At 43.7% G+C, this 19,086-nt stretch overlaps 1 non-coding gene across 1 annotated transcript; it reads right to left on the bottom strand.

Moving 5' to 3' along the window:
* Window positions 1–1,971: 1,971 nt before the first annotated feature.
* On the bottom strand, window positions 1,972–2,080 carry LOC141645002 (small nucleolar RNA R71). The gene has a single exon (XR_012544600.1). It is a non-coding gene; the product is annotated as a small nucleolar RNA R71 (small nucleolar RNA).
* Between the last annotated feature and the right edge of the window lie 17,006 nt (window positions 2,081–19,086).

Below are 19,086 nucleotides of genomic sequence, written 5' to 3'. Positions count from 1 at the left end.
CCATCAATGGTTTGGCAAAAGGCGATTAAATCATCTTTACTATTCCATTATCTAACTCTTATTACAACTAGTTAGTCTGTCACTACATTGTTGTCCATTTTAATCCATATAGGAAAACAATATAATTAATGTAGTTGTATTTACCTTATTATGTGGATCTTCTAATGAATTGGTTATTGAGATATTTGAGTTTGTCCAACCAAATTGATCTTATAATCCTGTATAAGGAGACTTAAAACAATGTCAATTACCTTTCCTCCCACTCAAATTCAATATCCTCAAAGAACACCGATACATGCATATTCTATACACTTTATTTGCAATTTTGGCACGTATTTCTATGCTTATTTGTTAGCTTAAAGCTACTATTTCTTCCGAAACGGTTTACTTCGGAATTTCTACGATTTATTGTAGGAAAGAGTGGAAGTAAGCTAAATCAAGCTTAAATCGTCCTCCGGAAGCAACTTTATGGAAACTTGGAAGATGGGAGTTCGGACTTGTTCACCTCGGGATGCGTGCATGGAGTGAAGAGGCTATTTGGAAGAGAACAGAAGCTACTGCACAGCGTAGCTGATCGATCGACCAGCACCTCCAGTCGATCGACCGTGGAAGTTCAGCAGAAGAGACTGCACTGTACTGCTTGGTCGATCGACCATGCCACTTAGTCGATCGACCAGGCTGCAAGGTTGATGTTTATTTTATGCTTTAGACTTTTGAAAGCCCAATTGTAATGAATTTTCGGGTAGAACGTTTATGAGTAGTACGCAACAATAATTTAGGGTATGCTGTTTTATTATTCAAGAACTCAAGTTTAGATCTAGTTTTGGGGACAAGAAAGTGAGACGACGGATTCCGAATTCAATTGCCTTTGTTCATCAATTCTTAGTAAGCTTTAATGCAATTTCCATCTTCTTTTATTTCTAATCAATTTAATTCTTGTTGTTATTAGTTATATTCAAGCAATTCAGTTTTAATCTTTTGTTTTAAATTCAATTTCAATTATGTCAATCTTATTCTTTGCCTTCAATTTTGCAATTGTTATAGTTTTAATCACGCATAGCTTTGAGAAATTCTTGGGAATTAGAAGACCGTAAGGTTATTGAGCATTGATCGAAAGACTTGCTCATGTTCCCCGAGACCGTATCACAAGACCTCTGTTATCTTCTTGACCTGACCTTAGCCATGGTGAACCGAAGTTCCTGATCTCTCTTTTATCTTATTTGCGAATTCTCTTATTTTGTCAATTAGTATCTAGAATCAAACAATTTCAAAACCCCCATTCAATTGTTACATTTATAGACTGAAAATAGCAAATAGAATTGATCTTGTCTCTCTGTGGTTCGACCCTTACTATCACTAGCTATAGTTTTAGTTCGGATTTATAAATTAAATTTTGATACAAAACGACGGTATCAAATTTTGGCGCCGTTGCCGGGGAGACGGTGTAATTCTGTTTGCTTTATTCTTAGTTTATTTTTCTTGTCTCAAGGAACTTTGGTTCCTTGAGGCCGTTGTTTACTCCTGCTTCTAATTTTGCTTTTGCACAGTTAGAGGACATAATTTTGAGAGGAAGGCTTGAGTACTCTCCGTTTCGCGATCATGGCTACAATATATGATAATCTTCAGCCACAAGAGCAGCATGTTCCCAAGGGATACGAATTACCCACCCCTACTACTGGTCGCTTCGAATTTCGTTCCTCCTATATCGATTTAGTGGAGCGAAATCAGTTTGCTGGTCTACCGGACGAGGATCCTTTGAAGCATATGGAAATTTTCACGACTACTACTATTCCATACCATGTACACTACGGGTGACCCGGGATGAAGTAAAAGGGATGATGTTCTTATACTCCTTGAAGGATTCTGCGCGAGATTGGTACCGCTACCTTGATAGGGTAGCAGCTGGAGTCACAGATTGGACATCTCTAGCATTAACTTTCTACAAAAAATACTTCCCACTTGCAAAGACTGATGCCTTGAGAAACAAAATTACAAATTTCCAGCAAGGACCTGATGAGGAATTTTGTGAAGCATGGGGACGTTTCAAGAGTTTGGTTCGGTCTGTCCCTCACCACGGTTTCCAGCAGTGGTACCTGTGCAACTTATTCTACAACTCTTTATATGATGACTACAAGGTTATCCTGGACGCAGCTGCGAATGGTAGGTTCCAAAATAATACCGGTCAGAATAAAGGTTGGAACACTATTGAGGAGATGGCAGTCCATAGAGCTGAGTTTGGAAGTTCGCGTGAAAACTCGCGAAAGCAAAGTGATGAAATGAATGCCGTTACGACACTCGTAGCTTCTATTGCAGCCCGTCTCGAGAAGCTCGAGACCTCTGAAGCTTCCAAGGAAAGAGTTGAAATTCCTGTCCATAACTCAGATGAGACCGCGGAATTGAGAGAAATAATCCGAGCTCTTTTGGTTCAAGTCACGAAAATAGAAGAAGTTGGGATTGAATCTGCAAAGAATTTTGTGAAGCAGTTGGAGAATTTAGAGGCTAAGCAAGTCGCCAATTCTTCAAGCAAATGTGAAGGGCCAATTGAAACCATTAATGCCATTAATCTCCGAAGTGGCCTTTCTTATGATGGTCCCGATAAGCCAAGAGAAGACTCAGAAAAGGATGAAAAGACGAATTTAATTTCTGGTGCGAAAACAAGCTTTACTGCCAGTACCAGCGGTCGATCGACCAACAACTGCAGTCGATCGACCAGGATGTCAGATGAAAAAGTTTCTGACTAGAAACTAATTGAGCCCAGCATATGTGGTCGATCGACCAACACTACCAGTCGATCGACTGAAGTTCCGGACGAAGGAGTCTCTGACCAGAAACTATTCATGCCCAGTGTGATTGGTCGATCGACCGAGACCAATGGTCGATCGACTGGGTCTCCAGTACAGGACGCAAATCCGTCAATTAATTTGCATGATTCTATACTCATTGATGATTTGACGGAGGTTTTAAATTTACGGAAGCCGAAGGTTGCTGATCCTACGGCCAGTGTTGCAGTCCCGTATTCGGAGCGTTTAAAGAATACTAAGCTGGAGCGCAAGTTTGGTAAGTTTTTGGAGATGGTCAAGAATCTTGAGGTAACCATTCCTTTCACTGATCTAATTACTCAGGTACCCTCTTACGCTAAATTTATGAAAGACATTTTGAATCGTAAGAGAAATTTTCATGATGATGGTAATGTTGCTTTTGTGGAAGAATGCAATGCTCTTGCGTAAATTAATAAACCACCTAAATTAAAGGACCCGGGTAGCTTTTCAATTCCCTGCACTATAGGTAACCACGAAATTGGAAAGGCCCTTTGTGATTTAGGGGCCAGTGTCAGTGTCATGCCATATTCCGTTTGCGAAAGGCTAAATATTGGTAGACTTAAGGTGACCGATATTACCCTTCAGATGGCAAATCGATCGACTCAGAGACCTTTAGGAGTCTTAGAGGATGTACCCGTTCGAGTGGGTAAGTTTTTTATTTCTGTTGATTTCGTTGTTTTGGACATTGCAGAGGACAGTCAGATACCTATTATTTTAGGTAGATCATTTTTACATACAAACAATGTAATAAATGTCAAACGCGGAATTATAACCTTAGAGGTAGGGGATGACACCATTGAGTTCAGTCTTGCTCGTAAGGCTACTGAACCTGCTGATGATGATACGTGTAATTCCATTGATATTGTTGACATCTTTGTTAATTATAATCGGAGGAATCCTTAGCCAAGGATCCCTTAGCTGATCTAACCCGTTTAGATGAGTGTGCAGATAATACAGCGGTGAATGCTGAGGAGCTAGATGTTTTGGTAGCCTCAATGGAAAGCTACGAGCTCACAGAGGAAGAAGATGAGATGCTCTTAAGCCTGGCCAACGAGAATTTGGTAAACACTTGTTATACCATTGAAGCTGATTCTGCCTATGCTGTAGAGGTAAAGGTGCCAGAGCGTAAGCCACTTCCTCCTAATTTTAAGCATGTTTTTCTAGATGACACAGAGCAGTACCCAACTATTGTTAGTGCTAAGCTTAATGATGACCATCTTTCTGCTTTGATGTGTGTGCTTAAGAAAAACAGGAAGGCTCTAGGTTACTCTTTGGATGATATTAAGGGCATCAGCCCTGATATTTGTATGTATAGGATAGATTTGGAGGAAGGCCACAAGCCTTACAGACAGGGTCAACGCAAGTTGAACCCGAAGATGCAGGAAGTTGTTATGGCTGAGGTGATGAAACTACTCGATGCAGGTATTATTTATACAGTTGGCAACTCCAAGTGGGTTAGCCCAGTTCAGGTAGTTCCGAAGAAAGGAGGGACAACCGTGGTTAAAAATGAGAAAAATGAATTAATACCAATACGAGTTGTGACAGGGTGACGGATGTGCGTTGATTATAGACAGTTAAATGCCGCCACCAAGAAAGACCACTTCCCCCTCCCTTTTGTTGACCAAATGACTGAAAGACTTGCTTCTAACAAATTTTTCTGTTTTCTAGACGGATATTCAGGGTTCTTTCAGATCCCTATTCATCCGGATGATCAGAGTAAGACCACTTTTACCTGTCCACATGGTGTTTTCGCGTACCGCAGGATGCCTTTCGGATTGTGTAACGCCCCAGCTACCTTTCAGAGGTGCATGATGGAGATTTTTTCTGATTATATAGAAAACATCATGGAGGTATTTATGGATGATTTCTCAGTTTATGGTAATGACTTTGATCGTTGTTTAGCTAATCTTGATAAAGTCATGCAGCGATGTATTGATGTTAATCTTGTTTTAAACTGGGAAAAATGTCAGTTCATGGTCAATGAGGGAGTTGTGTTAGGGCATCTGATTTATTATAAGGGTATACATGTTGATAAGGCAAAAGTGCAGGTGATTGAACAATTGCCTCCTCCCGTGAATGTTAAAGGAGTGAGGAGTTTCCTTGGTCACGCTGGTTTTTATCGGCGTTTCATTAAGGATTTTTCAAAAATTGCTAAACCACTTACACAATTGCTCCTTAAGAATGCTGTCTTTGAGTTTACTGATGAGTGCCTTTTAGCTTTTAACAGGTTGAAGGAGGCTCTAGTCTCTGCGCCAATCATTCAGCCACCTGATTGGGACCTCCCATTCGAGATTATGTGTGATACCAGCGATTATGCTATTGGTGCAGTTTTGGGACAACGGAAGAATAAAGTTTTGAATGCCATATATTATGTGAGCCGAACTCTGGATGAGGCTCAAGTCAACTATTACACCACTGAGAAGGAGTTTCTAGCTGTGGTTTTTGCCTTAGATAAATTTCGGTCTTATTTGTTAGGATCCAAGGTTGTTATTTATACTGACCATGCAGCGCTGAAGACTCTCTTTCTTAAGAAGGATGCGAAGCCGAGGCTTTTGAGGTGGATACTCCTTTTGCAGAAGTTTGATTTAGAGATCAAAGATAAGAAAGGTGCAGAGAATGTGGTGGCTGACCATTTATCTCGTCTGCACCGGTGACGAAAAGGGAGGACTCGTTACCCATTAATCATTCTTTTCCTGATGAGAGTCTGTTAGCTATTACTAATTCAGGGTCTTATCCACCTCCGTGGTTTGCTGATTATGCTAATTTTGCTGTGACAGGTAAGATACCACCCGAGCTTTCATGGCAGCAGAAGAAGCGGTTTGCTTATCATGCTAGACAATACTTTTGGGATGATCCTTATGCTTTCAAGGAATGCGCAGATGGTCTTATCCGGAGATGTGTGCCTCATTGGGAGGTGAAGGATATCCTAGAAGCTTGCCACTCTTCTGCCTATGGTGGTCACCATGGTCCGTCCCGGACTGTAGCTAAGGTACTCCAATCTGATTTCTATTGGCCAACTTTTCATGCAGATAGTCGCAATTTTGTTGCTGAGTGCGATGCTTGTCAAAAATCGGGGAATATTTCAAGGAGACATGAGATGCCACAGGTAGGCATTCTAGAGGTTGAGATTTTTGATGTCTGGGGCATTGATTATCAAGGACCTTTTCCGAGCAGTCAAGGTAATAAATATATCCTCGTAGCTGTAGATTATGTGTCCAAATGGGTAGAAGCTATCGCTACTCCCCATTGCGACGCAAAGGCCGTGATTAAATTGTTTAAAAATATTACTTTCCCTCGTTTTGGTGTTCCTAGGATTGTCATTAGCGATGGTGGAATGCATTTTAAAGAGAAACAACTTAGTGCTTTATTGACTAAATTCGGTGTCCAACATCGTAGAGGTTTGGGGTATCATCCCCAAACTAGTGGTCAGGTTGAGATTTCTAACCGGGAATTGAAAGAAGTTTTAGCTAAAGTTGTTTCTAAATTACGGAAAGATTGGAGTCTTAAGTTAGATGATGTCTTATGGGCTTATAGAACCGCGTTTAAAACGGCAATTGGGATGTCACCATTCCGATTGATTTATGGTAAGACATGTCATTTACCAAGTTGAGTTGGAGCGTAAGTCTTGGTGGGCTATTTGTGATTTGAATTTGGATCCTAACCTCTCTCGTGAGAAACGTATGACACAGCTGAATGAGCTGGAGGAATTTAGGCTGTTGGCCTATGATAATGCTAGGATCTACAAAGAGAAAACGAAGCGCTGGCACGACAAGAGAATCATTAAGCGCGAGTTCCATATTGGTGATAAGGTACTTCTTTTTAATGCTCGTATCCGTTTATTTCCTGGTAAGCTGAAATCCAAGTGGACTGGCCCTTATACGGTCACAGCACTTACAAAATTCGGATCAGTTGAATTGGAGACCTCATCTGGAGACCGATTCAAAGTGAATGGTCAATACGTGAAACACTATCACGGTGCAGACGAATTTGTTGGGCAGGTCGAAGTACTGTACTTTGACCCAATTTTAGAAGCTGCAAATTGAGGTAAGAAGGTCGTGCGGGACCTCTTAAACTAGCGCTAACCGGGAGGCAACCCAGCTTGTAATTTTTTGTAATTAGGAACTCTATAATTTTATTTCATTTAATTTGCATTAGGAGCTTTCGTTATTTCATTTTTATTAGCAATCACTTTTAAGGATAGACGTGCGCCTTTGAGAATTTTTACAGGTGATTATTTTATGCAAAGTGCGTAGGGTGATTTACTGAATGTTTGTGAGAGAAAGACGGGAAATTTATGTTGGCAAAGCAATTTTAACGTAAATAAGATTTGTCACCAGTACCTGCAGTCGATCGACCAAGCACACCAGTCGATCGACTAAGGAGAAAAAGGCAGAAGTTGTTTCCTAGGGAGATTGGTCGATCGACTGGGTCATATAGTCGATCGACCACTACGCGCTATCAGAGAGCTGTATAGGGGAAGATTGGTCGATCGACTGGGCCTGATAGTCGATCGACCACCACGCGAGATCAGAATGCAAGTTAATAGGGAAGTTTTATTTCATTCTTCATTCATTCTTTCATTTTCACTTAATAAAAAAAAATAGGAAAACCCTTTGTTCCTCCCCTTTCTTGCGATTTTCCCTGCCAATCCCCCTTTATTCTCGATTTCCTTGCTCAAATTCCTGAGTTCTCATCAAAGGTATGTCTCTAATCCTCTTTTAATCCTTTATATTCGATTCTCGCTGAATTTCTATTTCCTTATTTCGAGCGATGTTACCTTTTGATCGAAAAATCGATTTGGGGAAAATCGATTTCAGGCCAATTTCTTTCGATTTTTGTGCTTTAATTGCCTTTGCTATCCTATTCCCTTGATTTTCCAGCCATCTTAGCAACTAGAAGATGCTTAAATCCGTTTCCCCCAATTTTCGAAACCCTAATTTCAAATTCAATTTCTGATTTTTTTAGGGTTTATGGATTTTCATTGTTCAAATTATGGGAAGCTAGTTGTTAATTTGTCAATTTTGTAGGAAGCAACAATGACAAAAGGAAAGCAGACGATGTTCGAAGGGTAGTCCAGTCAAGGAGCTGCCAAACGGCCGCGGGGTCCCCCGCTAATGATCGAGGACACTACGGATAGTCTACCTGACTATCCGCAGGTTACTTTCTCTACCTCTACTCAGCGAGCTAAATTCGTTACCTTTGTCGTAAAAATGAAAGTTCAGGCCACTCGTTTTCTTCATAGGCCAACTTTAGAGAAATTTGGGTGTTTTGAGTCTGTTGTGTCTGTGCTAAATGGGACAGGAATGTCGGGACTTGTGGACATGGCTGAGTTCACTTACTATACTTTGACCCTCGAGTTTTTCTCGTCTTTTGTTTTTCACCATGCGTCTTTTGAAGCCAATAGGTGTAGCCCTTGCATTTCTTTTCGGCTGTTCAATGTCACCTACTCCTTGACATTAGCTGATTTTGCTGGTTATTTGGGTCTTCATTTCGAGGGTAACACCTCGGAAACTTCTGATGTGCACAGGGTAATGTGGTCGTGCATCTCTGACTGGAACGACCCCAAGAGGACGGGCACTTCCGTCCACTTACCCCCTTTTCGTTATTTTTTCCGGCTGATGGGTAATACCATTTTCGACCGCAAGGAGTCAAATAATGTGAATACCATTGAATTTTCTATCTTGGCGGGCTATCTGAACATTGAAAGTCGGGTAGCCCGTATTTATAACATAGCTTATTTGACTGCCTCTCACTTTCACACTATAAGTGAGGGCACTTTGACCACTATTGTTTGTGGTGGGTTGGTGACGCGTATCGCCAACCGTCTAGTTCTTCTTTTCCCTCGAGAGGAGGCCCCTCTTGACCCTGATGCACGCTTCATGGACCTTGCCTACGCCAGGTCTGTGAAGTGGGTCGATAGTCGGAGTCGGTGGAAGATTGACTCTTTCATCTACGACCGCATCCCTATCCTTGGCCTCCCTCCTATCCTGCCCCTTACCACTGTTTTGGAGGCAGCTCGCCCGCCCTTGCCTAGCTACAGGCTCCCTATTGGGGCGGGCACCGCTACTGCTAACACCTCGAGGCGAGCTCGTGCCTCTTCTTCACAGGCCCCCTCCTCCTCCACTCCTGCTCCCACGGGCTTCCCGACCACTTTTCGCCCCCTACACCTATGGTTATCCCTGCGGTCATGGACCAAAGGGCGGTTTCACTTGTGTTGGGTGACCTGTGCAGGAGTTTTGATCAGCACAGATTAGACACGGCTCTGGCTCTGTACCCAGTTTACGAGGAGTACGCTCGGACAGGGATGCTCCCACGAGGTGCCTGGACTCACCCGTCCTTCTTTGTTCCCCCGGTAGGCGGATACCCTCCGCCTGCTACGAGATCTACTCCACGACTACTACTGCCGCTGCTGCTGAGGCGAAAGAGGAGGATGACTCGGAGTCCGAGGAGGAGAGTGGTTCTGAGTACGACGGTGGTGACTAGACGCATGCTAACCTCCCCCATTTTTGGCTGGTTTGGGGAGGTCTTCTTTTGTGAGTTTCCGATCCTTTTTGTTAGTTTCCATTTGTTTTGTTGTTGCTTATATTTTTCCCATTATTGTCGTTGATGCTGGTGATTTGCTGTTGAGCACAATGAGGGCATTGTGCGTTTTGGTTTGGGGAGGGTATATGCATATGTCTATTGCATTTGTTTTTTATTGCATTTTCAGTCACACGTTTATTGCATTTCAGCTTTCATTTGTTTTTCAATTCAAAAAAAAAAAAAGAGTACAATTTTTTTTTTGAAAAACCACAAAAAATTCAAAAAAATTACGTTTACTTTCGCATTTAGGTCGAGTCGGAACGGAAGGATTTCAATGATGAGTTTGCATTACATATTGTCTCATTGCCCTTTCCTTGCACTTTGAACATTTCCAAGTATGTCACTTGCATAGTCTACGAGTTTTTGTTGGAATTTTGCTAAACGAATAGACTTGACTCAATATTGGCAAGCTACTTAAATTTCTGAGGATAGAGCTCAATAAATCGGTGACATTCATGACCGATTTCATGTAGGAATGAGAGTAGTGTCTCCTTATAAGGCATGTCACATTAATTTGCATAAGCATGAGTCTAGTCTACTTGATACCTATATGCATTCGGGTCCGTGGTTTGTTGACACATGTGGTAGAGGTTCCTCTTTCTCATTTTACCCATAAACCTCACATAGCCAAATAGCTTATTTTGTCCCATTTAGCTACATACTATACTTAGCCTACCCTATCCGAGCTAGTAATGTTAGTGTTTGGGAATTTCGTGAATGTCTTTTGGTTATCTTGTTCTTCATGAGAAGTTGGAGGTGAAATGGTGGAAAGGAAAGAAAAAGAAAAAGAAAAAAAAACTCAGAAAAATGAAAAAAAAAAAAAAGAGGAAGCTGTACTGGGCAGAGAACACTGGTTTTGCAGGGGTGGTCGATCGACTGTTGTTGCTGGTCGATCGACTGCCAGTCCAGAAACTGAAAAAAAAAAAGTCAGAAAAGAAAAGAAAGAAGAAATGAAGAAAAAAAAAGAAAGAGAGATCACATGTTTATATTGAGTTTCGGGTGGTGATTTCTTAATTCCCATGTGCTTTTCATATTATTTTGGGGAATTGTTATTTTCGGTAAGTGGAAGTAAGAAATGGATTTGCTTATAATTTGGTTTAGTGGTTATTAGCTCGGCTTAACCCCTCTTTCCCAAATTCATTTTAGCCTCTTTTTACCTCTAGCCTCACAAACCCAAATCGCCTCGGCATGTGTCATGGTCATTAAATGGTTGGAATGCATATGCACGGTTGTAGAGACTTTATTCATGTTAGATTTCAGGCATGTTCTTATGGGTCGTAGATAGGTGAGAGTCTTATTTTTATCACTCTTCTGTCTTGCACAATATATCTTACCTTGTACTTAAATGAGCGAATGAGCGACCCGTGAGAGTCCGATATATACGAGTCTTGCAAGGTCAAAGGTTTGGCAAATTCTTTAACATGTTCAACTCGTTTGCATTTGACAAGATACTTGGATGTTAATAGTTGCATTAAATTGGTTGGGCATGATGGTTTGTAGTAGCTCTAAGCATGAAATCCGTTCCATTAAAAGTTTTGAGTCAGGTCATAGTGCTTGCTTGGGGACAAGCAAGGTTTGGTTTGGGGAGATTTGATACGTGCATATTCTATACACTTTATTTGCAATTTTGGCACGTATTTATATGCTTATTTGTTAGCTTAAAGCTACTATTTCTCCCGAAACGGTTTACTTCGGAATTTCTATGATTTATTGTAGGAAAGAGTGGAAGTAAGCTAAATCAAGCTTAAATCGTCCTCCGGAAGCAACTTTATGGAAACTTGGAAGATGGGAGTTCGGACTTGTTCACCTCGGGATGTGTGCATGGAGTGAAGAGGCTATTTGGAAGAGAAAAGAAGCTACTGCACAGCGTAGCTAGTCGATCGACCAGCACCTCCAGTCGATCGACTGTGGAAGTTCAGCAGAAGAGACTGCACTGTACTGCCTGGTCGATCGACCATGCCACTTAGTCGATCGACCAGGCTGCGAGGTTGATGTTTATTTTATGCTTTAGACTTTTGAAAGCCCAATTGTAATGAACTTTCGGGTAGAACGTTTATGAGTAGTACGCAGCAATAATTTAGAGCATGCTGTTTTATTATTCAAGAACTCAAGTTTAGATCTAGTTTTGGGAACAAGAAAGTGAGACGACGGATTCCGAATTCAATTGCCTTTGTTCATCAATTCTTAGTAAGCTTTAATGCAATTTCCATCTTCTTTTATTTCTAATCAATTTAATTCTTGTTGTTATTAGTTATATTCAAGCAATTCAGTTTTAATCTTTTGTTTTAAATTCAATTTCAATTATGTCAATCTTATTCTTTGCCTTCAATTTTGCAATTGTTATAGTTTTAATCATGCATAGCTAATTTTCTTGATTGGGAGCGAGGTGAGCCATGGTGTAAATTAGGGTTGATTTTGTTAGTATGAATTCTTCCGTATCGATCTTATTACCTTTTGATAAACCCATCTTTCTAGATTGAAAGATTAGTAGGTTAGGTTTTCATTGGGTTTGGAATTTCCTTTGAGCGAAAGCTTTGAGAAATTCTTGGGAATTAGAAGACCGTAAGGTTATTGAGCATTGATCGAAAGACTTGCTCATGTTCCCCGAGACCGTATCACAAGACCTCTGTTATCTTCTTGACCTGACCTTAGCCATGGTGAACCGAAGTTCCTGATCTCTCTTTTATCTTATTTGCGAATTCTCTTATTTTGTCAATTAGTATCTAGAATCAAACAATTTCAAAACCCCCATTCAATTGTTACATTTATAGACTGAAAATAGCAAATAGAATTGATCTTATCTCTCTGTGATTCGACCCTTACTATCACTAGCTATAGTTTTAGTTCGGATTTATAAATTAAATTTTGATACAAAACGACGGTATCAAACCCCATAATTTCCGTCTTAAATAACTTGATTGTGGGTCATTACCTTATTTCCCTTAAAACTTTAAGTGTTATCCAATAAAATAGTCATTAACTGTCCTTAAGTCCAACTATCAACATTATGGCTTTTAAAACCTCAACCTTAATTAGTTGGACATACTAGATATGTACATTATTTACACCATGGATTAAATTGTCAATGCTATTATTGTTAGAACTTTATCCAAAGATAGCTGCAATCTTAAAAACTTATTACCAGAGCAATCTTAAAGAGTGTGAATAATCACACTCCTTACCAAGCCTTAAGATCTTGTTTGCTTACATACTACAACATCCATATTAGGAATCCTCATAGGGTGTAATATGAAATACAAGATCGAACATCTCTAGCAGTTCTTTAAAAATAACCTTGACGTTATTATCCTGAATAGTCATTTTGTTAAAATATTTACACTTATGATAAAAATGACATATTTTAATCTTTTATTGAGCAAATATATCTCAGTCAAACATCACTAAAAACGTCAAGAACTTAAAACTTCTCACAAATGAGATATAAATATTCATGTCAAAATTCGGTCTACAAATCAACACAATAATTTAAACCATTAATACTTAAGTATAAAATGGTTCACTTATCCATATATGTTAATAGTAAAACATCTAAAATCATTTCATATCTAATCTCCCTTTTTTTGAAAGAAAAGATCAATTCATTAATAAATAGTCATACGACATCTACAACATGTGACAAATTTGAACGGATACAACTCGTCTAGAATCAAATAAAATAAAATCTTGTTCAAAGAAAGATCTGTAAACTTGAATTGCTCCAAAGTATGTCCTCTATCATATCGCCGCAAACAGCTTTTCACAAGAGGATCATATGATCTTGAGCCTTGACGAGAGACGATTTCATCTGACCAAATTGAGTGCAACCAACAAATTGACAACATATGTTGTTCCGGGTGTAAATCCAGAGCAGATGTTTGATACCACTCGTAGCTAGTAGAATGATGTCCTTGCTAGAATCCTTCCTGCGGTCTCCTGAAACGATGAACAAACTGAGGGCTCGGCTTTGGCCGAGCGTACTCACTCCGACGCTCAAGTCAGTAAACTTAGAGAGGTAAGTCGTTGTTACTTGGCTAAGAGTGTATCGTAGAGAGATAAGGAAGATATTACCAGATGAATAGTGGTTATTAGGTCAATTTGTGGATCCTTTCCTCAATGAAGGTTGAGGAGTATTTATAGGCATTCACCTTTTGTCACGTAGTGGCCAAGTGGCCAAGTGGCTCATTAGGTGGAAAGACCGTTTTACCCTCGGCCGATGGACCTGAGGAGGCTAGCCGAGGGTCTTGGATATGAGTACGCGGATATGCGTCCCGGCTGGCTAGTTGTCTGGCCGAGACCCAGGTGACAGGCCGACGGATTGTGTCGGCTAGGCTGTCTAAGTCGTTGACTTTGCTATGGATACCCTTGACCTTGCTCGATATGTTGACTTGGTCAGCGGTGCAGAATATGCCCCATCAATTTGCCCCCAGCGTAGTCTATGCCGTGGCATGGGCTCCGATGTATGTTGAGCGTATATTCTGCGCAAGTATTTTGCAAAAATTTTTGCGTCGGCTTCTTCTGATGCATCGGCTTGATCATTCGTAGGCCTACTATATCCCCCCTCCATATGGATGCGTAAAGGGTATCCGATGTGGGAAAGAATGATGATGCTTAGGCCGAGACCAGGGCGTGAGTGCCGGTTATTTCGATTGCCCCGGCCGTGCTTCATGGCTTGGTCGGTCGTATGGCCGGCGGAGAGGGGGAACTTAGGAATTTTCTGAGGGAGATGAACAGGCGGAGAGATGTGAATGGGCGTGTTGAATACGCTTGGTAACTGTAGTATTGATTGACATTCAACTGTTGCAACGATTGACATTCCATGGTTGCATGTCTGACACGTGTTTGCTTGCTGGTTGGTTGACGCTTCATGGGCTGTGCCCTGATTGGTCCTTCTTCATGGGCTTTTTCCTATAAATAGGGCAGTTATTCCGTGATTTTGGCCATTACTTTCATTTCCTCAAATTTTCGAAAATTTTCTCCCAAAATCTTCATCTCTCTAAACTTTCAGGGGCTTTCTTTTCTTCAAATTCTCGATCTTCGATCCGGCGAGTGTATTTCTTCAAGGTAATTAAACAACTTTTCTTTTATTTCGTTGGTAATTCGTTGTGAACATGTCTTCTGCTGATGCTGGACCTAGCATACCTGCGTCGGGGGGTCCTAGGTCTCCTTCTCCTGAAGTTGATCCTCAAATTCTTGAGGAATGGGAGGACTCTGATTCCTATGGTGACCTTGGTGATGATTTTGGTGATGAAGCGGAAAGGCCTCGTCGTAATGAAGGGAGGCAGTACGTTATGGATCACGGCGACGCCTGTAGGGCTCGTCTTGACCGTGCTTGGACTCATAAGCTCGCCAGTTGTTCAGGCGACAAATTTTTCGAGGGCCATTTTTTCTTCGGTAGGGGATACGAAATAGTTATCCCCGAGGAGGGTCAGGCCGTCTGTTGCCCTCCACCGGGCCACACCGGCGTATATATGCACCATCTGGAGTATGGGCTCAGGTTTCCGCTGAATGGGTATGTTATGGCCATTATTAGAGCCATGAACGTTGCCGTTGCACAACTGCACCCGTTGGCTATGAGGACCATAATCGGCTTTGTCCGCTCTCTCTCTCTTCAAAGGGGAGGCTCCAACGGTCAATTTATTCCGCCGGCTTCACCATCTCAAACCATTTTCTGGCCGCGTCGGATGGTACAGTGTGGAGATGGAGCCGGGTTATGTCTCCGTCAACAAACTTCCTTCTTGTAAGGACTGGCAGGGCCGGTGGGTGTACGTTAAGGTGCCGGATGACTATCCGCTGCCCTGCTTCTTCCAGCACCGAGTTAACTTGCGGTGTGAGACTCAGGCGGAGCATGATAGATGGGTTTCCCGGAAGAAGCTCAAAATGGATGCTAGCAGTGTCTACCTTCGATTGAATGAGAGGCTGGCAATGAGGCTCTTTGAGACGGATAAGAGTGGGGTACCGAAAAAATGGATTCCCCCGACGCAGATCATCCTTCAGGATGAGCCGCTCTGTCACGTGGGCCTCATACCGGCCCTAGCACAGGGTGAGTGGGGTCGGTGTGAGGCCCATCGCCGCTCTTAATGCTCTTGCTCCTTGGATTTTGGTTTATTTCCTCCTAACTCTTGCTTTGTTCCTTTCGCAGACCACTTTGGAAAAGACTTGTCTGAGGATCTTCTTCGGAGAATGGGACTGCACAAAGATGGGACCGTTGCTAACTTGCATCCGAAAGCTGTAGCCCACGACCGTAGGAAGTCGGTGAATGACCTTATGGAACAACGGCTGAAGAGCTTGAGCGTGGAGGAGGCTCAGGCGAGGATCGTTAGCGGTGTAGTGCGTCGGACGCGAAAAACTCCATCGACCCCGGCTCCATCTCCTATCCCTCCCCCCAAGAAGGTGGAGATTGTTGATATTCCTTCTGAGGGGGACTCTGATGGGGAGGGATCTCCTCTCATCCGTAAGAGGAAGCGAGACCCCTCTGCAGCGAGGAGTTGCCTCCTCCGGTCAAGAAGGCCAAGCATGGTAACTAACTATCTCGTGACTCAAATTCAGCCGGGCTTTCTGATATGTCGATACAGGTTGATACTGATGTCTTTATTAAATTCTTGCAGACCAACCGCAGTCGGCTCTTGGTCTCGTTGGGCAGCAGGTAGGGGGGTCCTCTGCGCAGGTCGGTGATCAAGGCGTCACCGTCAACCCTTCATCCCAAAAGGCTTCCTCCTCCCAGCCGCGGGCTGGTGGTCAAACTGTCACCACCGTCCCTTCATCCCAGAGGGCTTCCGTCTCCCAGCTTATGGAGGAGGGCACGAAGTTGATTAGGGAGCTGGCAAGGTGGAACGTCATCACCGGTGCTCGTCTCATGGAGCAAGAGAAGGCCGTGGCTCGAGCTGTTCATGAGCGCAATGCCACTAAGCGGGTGGCTGCGTCGGCGAAGCTTGATCTCCTCAATGAGCGGAAGCTTAGGGAAGATGCTGAGAAGGCGCTCTTGGCTGAGAGAAAACTCAGGGAGGACGCTGAAAAGGACGTCCTGGCTGAGAGAGCCAAGGCCGAGGCGGCTGCAGCCGAAGCTGCGAAGTTGTTGGAGAAGTGTAACTTTGTACAGGGGCGTGCTGACCTCTATCTCCAGCAGAGGAACGAATCCGAGGGCCTGTTTAAGGCCCAGGCGGGGGTGATTCGGGGCAAAGAGGCCGTCATCAAGCAGAAGGAGGAGGACATTGAGATGCTCCAGACCGTCATGCTCCCCAATCTGTGCGCCGAATTCCGAGATCTGGCTGAAGGAGCCGCCAGGGAAGTGATCGAGGAGCTTTTTCCTCTTGAGGATGCCTTTCCGTGGGTCAGATATAACGAGCTGCTCGATGATAAGCTGGCGGCTAAGGAGAAAGCCATGGCGGAGAAGGCCCAGGAGGCGGCGAGGGCGAAAATTGAGGAAGAGGCGGCCGCGGAGAGAGCTGCTCTTGCTGAGAAGGCTAAGGCGGCCAAGGAGGAAGCTGACAGAATGAGGGAGGCTGATGACGCCGAGGCCAGAGCTGAGGCTGCTAAGAAAGCTGCTGGGTTGCCCAATGAAGAAGGTGTGGCTACCGCTGCTGATGGTAAGCAGCAACAGCCATAGGGCTGCTTGATGAGAACAAGTTTACAGCAGATCTGTTTTAGCTGCTTGGGAGTCAATTGCTAAACCCTTCTTCCCTGCCATCCTTTGGTGCTTCAAATGACGCTTGTAATTTTTGTTTTTTTTTTTTTTTTTTGTATTTTGTACAACCTTGGTAGGTCACGCTTTGGCTTACCCCAATGGGGACGGCCGTTGTCTACATTCTTTCCACCTGTAAGCTGTTTATTAATAATAAGAGTTTGTTTCCTTTGCGTTTGGCATGCCGAGGTTTTTCTTGTTCTTGCCTGAGTTGCCTTCTGACGTCTTTAATTGAGCGTCTCCTTTTGTTTTCGACTTAGCTTGGCCGAGGCGGTTTAGGGTGTTTATCTCAATTTTAACGTTTTCAAGGTATTTTGATATGTTTATCAAATGCGCTTGCCGCGACTGTCGTGGTGTCTGCTTTCTGACGGAGACTGCCGCTCTTGTCCAATCGACAGTGTGGGCAGGCGTCGTCGTTTTCACAACGAACGTCGCTCTTATCCAATCGACAGATGAGACGGCGTCGCTTCATTCTTTATAACGATCGCCGCTCTTGTCCAATCGACAAGTGTGAGCAAAGCGTCGTCGTTTTCACAACGAACGCCGCTCTTATCCAATCGACAGATGAGACGGCGTCGGCTTCATTCTTTATAACGATCGCCGCTCTTGTCCAATCGACATGTGAGCAAAGCGTCGTCGTTTTTCACAACGAACGCCGCTCTTATCCAATCGACAAATGAGACGGCGTCGGCTTCATTCTTTATAACGATCGCGCTCTTGTCCAATCGACAGTGTGAAAGCGGCGTCGTTTTTTCACAACGAACGCCGCTCTTATCCAATCGACAGGATGAGACGGCGTCGGCTTCATTCTTTATAACGATCGCCGCTCTTGTCCAATCGACAAGTGTGAGCGGCGTCGTTTTCTCTGAACGCCGCTCTTATCCAATCGACAGTATGAGACGGCGTCGGCTTCATTCTTTATAACGACTGCCGCTCTTGTCCAATCGACAGTGTGAGCAGGCGTCGCCGTTTTCACAACGAACGCCGCTCTTATCCAATCGACAGTATGAGACGGCGTCGGCTTCTTGATGGCGCCTAGCCTGAAAATTGAACATTTTGACGAAACACTTGGTCCCTTTTACATTCGATATTAACATGCGTCGGGGTGCCCACAGTTGTTTTGGGCACCTCCGGCGCTAAACAAGGTCTATTAGTTTCCTAATGCCTTATTTATAGGGATTACGAGCTCTTCCCACGTCGCCCGTCGGTTGCATCCATAAGGTCGCCTTTTGGTTGTGAGGATGAGCCTTTCCTTTCTCCGATCGCTTCGCCACTTTGAGGGATTGCATGTTGCATCCTCCTCGCGAGATATCCGGATGTTGACCACCTCGTCCTTCTCGTCTTTGGAGACGAGCTTATGTGCTTCCCCCCGGTCCGAGACATACATCGGTGTCGGGGCCCGGATGGACATCACTGCGTCGGCATCGCTCGAGTAACACGGCCTATCGGGGGCGTTGTAGGCGGATGAGCCGTCGATGACGACGAACTCGGCTAAGACATTCTTGGCCGCATTCCCCTCGCCGAACATCACCGGAGTCCGATTGAACCCGGGGGTACCAGGCCACCCCGAGAAGCCGTATGCGGTGGATGGGTGCGGGGCTCAAATCCTTGAGTCTAAGGCCGAGGTCATTAAAGCACTCCCTAAACATGATGTTCGTGTAGGCGCCGTGTCAATCGGACACCTCTTTACCAGGTGGTTGGAAATGTCCAAGTTGACTACGAGCGGGTCGCTGTGAGGGGCGATGACTCCCTCGTAGTCCTTCCCTCCAATAGTCATATCAGGAATGCTGGAGGCGGGGGTCGCTGTGTTGGGCACAAAGTTGATGGCCTGATACAGCTCGTTCAGGTGCCTTTTGTGCCCATGAGCCGACCCGCCGTTCTCGTTACCTCCGATGACTACGTGGATAACTCCTATCCGTTGAAAAACGGATTTCTTATCCGAGCCGCCGGCCGCGTCGGTCTTCGGCCTTTGGCCACATACTTGTCGAGGCACCCCTTTCGGATTAG

Source organism: Silene latifolia, chromosome 2 (genome assembly GCF_048544455.1).
Source record: "Silene latifolia isolate original U9 population chromosome 2, ASM4854445v1, whole genome shotgun sequence".
Taxonomy (NCBI): domain Eukaryota; kingdom Viridiplantae; phylum Streptophyta; class Magnoliopsida; order Caryophyllales; family Caryophyllaceae; genus Silene; species Silene latifolia.
This window is presented reverse-complemented; position numbering and strand designations above follow the sequence as displayed.